The sequence below is a fragment of the Vulpes vulpes genome, chromosome 8 (genome assembly GCF_048418805.1).
Source record: "Vulpes vulpes isolate BD-2025 chromosome 8, VulVul3, whole genome shotgun sequence".
Taxonomy (NCBI): Eukaryota; Metazoa; Chordata; class Mammalia; order Carnivora; family Canidae; genus Vulpes; species Vulpes vulpes.
In genome coordinates, this window is record NC_132787.1 from 41,159,358 (window position 1) to 41,166,387 (window position 7,030).

The window sequence follows — 7,030 nt, forward strand, 5'->3', positions numbered from 1 at the left end:
GGTCCGGGGTGTCTGGGGGGCCGCAGGCAGTACCCCGGCCCTGCTCGAGCCCCCGGCCGCCCCGGGGGCGCCACTGGGCCGACAGGCAGGGAGCCCTGACAGCTCGGAGCTCTCCCCTTCTGCTGCAACCCCACCCTGCCATCCCTTCACTTGGGGCTCCGCGGGCCGCTCTCCCGCAGCCCGGGCCCCAGGGGGTCTCCCTCCGAGCCTCGCCCCTGCAGACCCCGCTCCGCTCCGTTACGCGGCCGCGCGCGCACACCCCCCGCCCCGGCCGCCTCCCGCGTCCTCACCGCGCGCCTACCCCATCCCTCCCTCAGCTCGCCCACCGCCGCCCTCCCGTCACCCCTGTCCCTCCCCACGACGGGGGGACGCGGGCTGGCCCGGCCCGCCCACAGCCGGCGCCAGTCCCGCGGGGTCGCGGGCTCCCAGGGCCCCCGCCGCCCGCTCGCCCCGGGCCGCACTCACCGCGGTCGGGGAACGTGGGGTCCCCGCTCGCGCCCGCTCCCGCACCGCCGCCGCCGCCGCCAGCGGAAACGGGGGGCGGGGCCGGGGGCTCGCGGCGGGGGCCGGGGCCTGTCCGGGAGTGGCGAGGCCGCGGGGCGGGGCCGGCAGGGGGCGGGGCGGGGGCGGGGCCGGCGAGGGGCCGAGGGGCGGGGCCGGCAGGAGGCGGGGGCGGGGCCGGCGAGGGGCCGAGGGGCGGGGCCGGCAGGAGGCGGGGGCGGGGCCGGCAGGAGGCGGGGGCGGGGCCGGCGAGGGGCCGGGGGGCCGAGGGGCGGGGCCGGGGCGTGCGGGGACGGGGGGGGGGGGGGGGGGGGTCCGCGCGCAGCGGGGGGTCCGAGCGGGCTCGCGTGGCCTGGGCCGCCGGTAGCCGGGGCCGCTCGCCCTCAGCGCGCTGCGGAGGGAGCCGGCAGGGAGCGCACGGCCGCCCGGGGCACCGGCGTCCCGGGGCAGGCGTGGCCGCCTCCGCGCTTCCTTCCGGGAGCCTTCCGGGAGCCTTCCGGGAGCCTTCCTCCCCTCCCGCCGCCGGGTCCCGGGGGCCGCCGCCGCCGCCGCCGCCGCCGCCGCCGTGGGGAGGCGCCGAGCGGCCTGGGTCGCCGCCGCCCCCCACCGCGCTCCGCCCCCCTCCCCCGCGCCCCAGAAATCCGTCCGCTCGGTCGCGGGGTGACGCCGCGGTGTGCAGGGATCCGCCCGCAGACCCCCTGGAGGAGGAGCCGCTCTCCGCCTCCCCAGGAGCGGCGGCCTCCTAGTGCGGATAAAGGGCACCGTGGGGCGGAGCAGCTGGCCTGAGGCTGGAAAAACTCAAGTTCGGCGTCTCCGGGCCCAGCGCTCCCCAGAGGCCTTCCCGGGCCCGATTCTGGAAGCTGGAAGGCCTCGACTCTCCCTGAGTTCCTGGAGTGAGGCTGAGCAGCCACCGGACCTCCTCAGCACACGTGTCCTCGAGCGGATTCGTGCTCCCCACGTGCACGGGCGTGTGCTGCCTACTGATTTGGATCCGACTTTTAAAACCTGACCATGATCCCCGGGGTCTCCCTGGCCTCTCCCAATGAGACTGGCGGTTTCTGCTCATCACCCGGCCCCCTCCCCGCGTACACTCACCGTCTTGCTAGTGTCCATCACTCAAGCAAATAATCCACCTCCTTCTGACTCCCCGTTTCCTACCTCCAAAGCGCTGTTCGGCTCCCTCCTCCCCTAAAATCTTCCTCCACTAACCCCCACCCAATGTCCAGCCACTGTGACAGCCCTTCAGCACAACACTGCCAGCTCTGCCCAGCTTCCAGAAGAGGAAATTCAGACGCAGGGAGGGAAACGGACTTGCTGGCCATATCTGCCCCGGAGAGGTACATCCTACTGTCAAAACAGAGAGGCAGCCTGGTATGGAAGCCCCCAAAGGGCTCTGGACCCGGACAGACCTGGAATTGAATCCTGGCTCAGCCTCTCATGGGTTGTGATCTTTCTAGGCCTGTTTCCTTACCTGTGAAATGTGACTTAATATTAGTGATGCCACATGGGTTGAGGGGATAACTAAGATGATGGAGGTGGAAGCACAATATCTGATGCATGCAGGGTGCCTAACAAAATTTAGTTCCCTGCTGCCCTTTAAAGGAAGAGAAACAAATAAGAAATAAGAGAATATAGAGCCTTAGGGATGGAGAAACCTTAGAGGTCCCTCAGCAATAACCGAGAAAGTGGTTCTTCACTCCCCATCAACACATCCAGAGGGACTCTGCCCCCAGAGGGGCTTATGGCTCCAAGAAACCCATGTGGTCAAAAGCTATAGAGGCTATAGGATTATTCAACACAAAGGAGGCCAAAGTGACTTGCAGTCTGTGAGGCTGATCGTGTCTGTTGAGGACAAAACTCAAATAATTGTCCTGACAAGGAGGCAAGACATGCTTAGGGCAGGAGCTCCCAGAAGCATGGGGCCACAGTTTGCCATAGATGACTTCTAAGGAACATCATTGAGTTTCTGTCCTGCAGATTCTGGAAATGCTAAGGATTAATTACCCTATTGATAGGGCGACTGTATCCCAGTTGTCAGCTCACAAGCCATCTACTCTACTTGTCCTTGTATAGTTATTAATCGTCCTCCTGTCACTCTCGAAATAGCTTGGTTTGGACAAAAAAAAAAATAAAAAATTATATGTCACTTTAAGAACAAAGGCAGTACTCCACAAAGCTCCTCCCAGCCCTGATTATCAGAAATTCTGCTGGGATTCCCAAAGCCCCAGAGACTTCCAAAGATTGTATGTCCATTCATTCATCCCTCTTGAAATCACCAAATCAAATCAAAAATGGTTAAGTACAAATTCCCCCCCAAGTCAAGCAAAGGGAGGGTGCCTGCTGAATGGTGACACCTAGTGGGGAGAGTTCATACTGCGGGAGGCTGAGTGTTACGGGTTTCTCCAAATCAGCTTGTGTAGCAGAGAACAAGCGAACATTTACCAAGCCCTTATGTGTCCCGCGCAGTTCCAAGTACTTCACATGTTTCATTCATTTGATCCCCACAGCCACTCCATGAGATAGGTACTATCAGCATCTCTCCGTTTTACAGATGAGACAACTGCGGCTCAGAGGGCAGGTAACTTTCCCCAGGAAGAAGGAGCCAGGATATAAGCCCCAGTTGCCTGGCTGCAGGGCCGAGGCACTGAACTGCTTCTCTGTCCAGCCTCCATAGGCTACAGGTGCCGGGTTACTGCAGAGGTGTGTCTTCCCTCCCAAGTGACTTTTCCCACCCCTCCTGGTGATGACATGAAGGGAGAGTAGGAGGCAGAGTGCGTGAGGAGGCCGACCTGCACATCTACCAATAAAGAGGGGAGTTTCCACATCTCCTGGGGATGAAGATCAGGGCACTAAACCAGACTGAGAGAAGATTTATAACCATCAGCCAGATGCACTGTGAGCTGCTAGATGAAAGAAGTACTTTCCAGCGTGAAGAATAAAACAGTCCCTCCCCTACTGGACTGCCTTCAACATTTACTCATGCAGTTTGAAGGGTGCTGATCACTGAAGCCTACCATCTGCACCCAGAGGACCCAACTAGACCTCCACCCATTCCCACGATGAAGGAGGCAGAAGTGACCCGAAATGGTTCTCCTGCTTCCTTTCCACACTGCCTCCCCTAGAGAATGCAGATCATCCCTAGTGCCCCTCTTTCCTTCAACTTCTTTCTTGTCCAAAGCTCAATGAGATGGATGTAGCAGAACTGAGGGAATGGTAAGAGTCTTGCACAAGTCTTTGTCGTAGGGTTGCCATATCATATTTGGGACATACTTATTCTAAATTTACCTGGGTGTCCTGTATTTTTAATTGCTACATCTGGCAACTCCACTTTGGTATCAGTTGTGGCTAAAATAGTTAGAAAACTGAACTAAATCAGAGTTCTGTAAACTTTTCCTATAAAGGGCCAGATACTCAATATTTTAGACTTTGTAAGCTATATGGTCTCTTTCACTACTCAACCCTGCCACTGTAGCACCCATAGACAATTCATAAGTGAATATGCATGACTGTGTTCCTATAAAAATTTATTTACAGGGGCAGCTGGGTGACTCAGTCCATTAAACTCTTGGTTTCAGCACAGGTCATGATCTCAGGGTCCTGAGATCAAGCCCTGTGTTGGGCTCCATGCTCAGCATACAGTTTGCTTGTCTCTCTCCCTCTGCTCCTCCCCTCATCTCAAATAAATAAAAAAAAATCTTTAAAAAAAAAACCCAAACCTGACTTATAAAAACAGGCATCAGGCCACAGTTTGCCTAGCCCTGGACCAAGTTAGGGCCTTTAGATTCCTGGCTACCTTCAGATGTATTGTGAGGGTGACAATGGCCTAGACCCAAGTTCTCAAGTGTGGAAAACAGAGAGAGACCGATCAAAATCATCACATGTAATGAACACCAGTAATTCCCAGGAGGTGTACATGTGTGTGACCCAAGTGGATCAGTGCCTGCAGGAGGCATGCACTTCTAGAGTTGTTTGGAGACACTAAGGTTTTACAAAGTCTTAGTCAGACCCTGTCTGAAGAAGTACAGATTCTATGTCCAGGGTTCCTAGTGGTCGGCATGTACTCCGTAAAGACAAAAATGCATAGGCAACATTGTGAAATCAGACATAAAGAACAGAGGCTGAGAAAAGCAAATTGCCCCTGCAGACAGCCTTAAGGTGAAGCTCAAGCTGTTGGTAATCATTCACCTGATGCAGAGTACTCAGAGACACATGGGAGGTATCTGTGTCTACACACACGCATATGCCACATGCACACCATCTACCTGAACACATGGGTAGCAACTGGGGAATTTGCATGGCAGATTGAAATCGATAAATGTAACAGTAATAGCAATATGAGTTATATTTATATCAACTTTCTTAATGGTCTTAGAATATTCCTCTACACTTATCAAAAGCAATTCCGTGGTTTAAAATCCCAACTCAAGTTCTGCCCTTCAAACCAAAACCACATCTAAAAGAGCTGACCAATTAAAAACATTAAATCCAATCATCAATTTGCCACAGCACAGTAAATGTTAATGTGTCTGGAGCAAGGGAGTTGTGGGGGGCATGCTGCAACATATAGGCAGAGGATCACATGAGCAGTCTATGGCCTGACCACCCTGAACGAGCTGGATCTCTTCTGATCTCAGAAGCTAAGCACGGTCAGGCCTGGTTAGTACTTGGATGGGAGATTCCCATGGGCACCAGACTATAGTGAACCATGTTAACGGTTTTGACATGCACATATGTCTTAATAGATACATAACAATAGAATCGGATTTGCATTTTGAGACTGTCATTCTGTAGTATAGAGAACAAATTAGAGGGTAGCAGGGGCCAAATGGATACAGGAGGCTTTAGCAGTGGTCTAGACACAAGATGAAGTTAACTTGGTCTAGGTTGGTAGTAGTGATGAAGGAGGGATATGGATAGACTTGGGAGAGATTTAGAAGGTGAAATATACCGCTTGGCGATGGAGATGGGGAATTAGATAGGGGAAGGTATCAAAAACAACTTAGCTTTCTGAACAGCCTAAGATAGGTCAAGATAGGCAACAGGGAAAGAGGAGAAGATTTAAAGGAAAGATCATGAGTTCAAAGAAGATGAGGACTAATAAGTATCCATCAGATTCAGTGAGTTGAAGATCACCGAGGATCTTGGAAAGAGCCGTTTCATTGCAGTAATGACACAGAAGCTGTGCTGGAGAGAGTTGAGAAGGAAGTAGAAGGTGAGAAATGGGAAAAGACAATTATCTCAAAACAAGCTGAGAAGATACATAGGGCAGATGGCTGAAGGAAATTGTGCATCAAGGGAGGATTTGAGGAATTTAATTTTCATGGGAAACACAGAGAGAGAGGCAGACACATAGACAAAGGGAGAAGCAGGTTCCCTTGCATCCCTTACAGGGAGCTTGATTCAGGGTTTGATCCCAGGACCCTGGGATCACTACCTGAGCCGAAGGCAGGTGCTCAATCACTGAGCCACCTAGGTACACCCCCACTTATTTACATATTTCATTTATTTATCCATGAGAGACACATAGAGAGAGACAGAGACATAGGCAGAGGGAGAAAAAGGCTCCCTGCAGAGAGCCTGTGATTTGAGGAATTTAACAGGGAGAATTGAATTTTAGAAAGAGTCTTATTTCTGGTACAGAAGAATCAGCTTCTAACTGACCAACCCTCTCACAGATAATATCAATACACTCTGGACAGCATTCAAAACAAAGAAACGCACAAAAGAAAACCAAACCAACCAACCAACTACCTGAAGACTCTGGAGAGTGAATCCATGTACATAGAGTTTGGAGGGGATTCAAAGTGTGGAAGAAGGGCAGCCCCTGTGGCGCAGTGGTTTAGTGCCACCTGTAGCCTGGGGTGTGATCCTGGAGGCCCGGGATTGAGTCCCACGTCGGGCTCCCTGCATGGAGCCTGCTTCTCCCTCTGCCTCTCTCTCTCTCTCTCTCTCTCTCTCTCTCTCTGTGTGTATGTGTCTCTATGAATAAATAAATAAAAACCTTAAAAAAAAAAGCGTGGAAGAAGAACTGACATGAGATGAGTTCTTACTGTTCATGGATTTTCCCTGTGTTGGCCACAGCCACAGTGCAACAGAGGATGGCTATAATTCCAGTAGAAAACCTACTGTCTCTTGGGCAGAGGAACTAGAAGATAGAGCCCAGCAATCAAGGTTGCTGAAGAATGAGGGGTGAATCCCAGAAAGAGGAAAGAGCCAGAGAAAAGGAATCCAGGTTTCTCTGCAGAAACTCTGCCGAAGTTTTTGGCTCACACTTGGAGCACATATGAACAGGGAATTCCAGCTAAAGATGAAAGAACCAAACTGAGACTCAAGAAGTTGCCTGCTGCAGGTAGGACAGAATCGGTAGCTTGCGTATAATCAAGTTAATTGCCTGCTAAGAAAAGAATATCAATACTTTTCTGAGCAATGAAAATAGAATCCAGAGTCTCCTCATCACAACCTTCAAAATATTCAGGATAGGATCCAAAATTACTCAACATACAAAGAACCAGGAAAATGTGACCCATTC

At 52.9% G+C, this 7,030-nt stretch overlaps 1 protein-coding gene across 12 annotated transcripts in view; it reads right to left on the reverse strand.

The window, feature by feature from the left end:
* TSPAN9 (tetraspanin 9) overlaps positions 1 to 594 on the reverse strand; it is a 200,086-nt gene extending 199,492 nt beyond the window's left edge. For 5 of the 12 annotated variants that reach the window (XM_072766229.1, XM_072766225.1, XM_072766228.1 and 2 more), the window contains exon 1: positions 466 to 554. The gene's annotated coding sequence lies outside the window, so the exon portion shown is untranslated. Of the gene's footprint in view, positions 1 to 465 lie in introns of all 12 variants that reach the window. The other 7 variants (XM_072766223.1, XM_072766227.1, XM_072766226.1 and 4 more) reach the window with 7 other exon arrangements.
* Between the last annotated feature and the right edge of the window lie 6,436 nt (positions 595 to 7,030).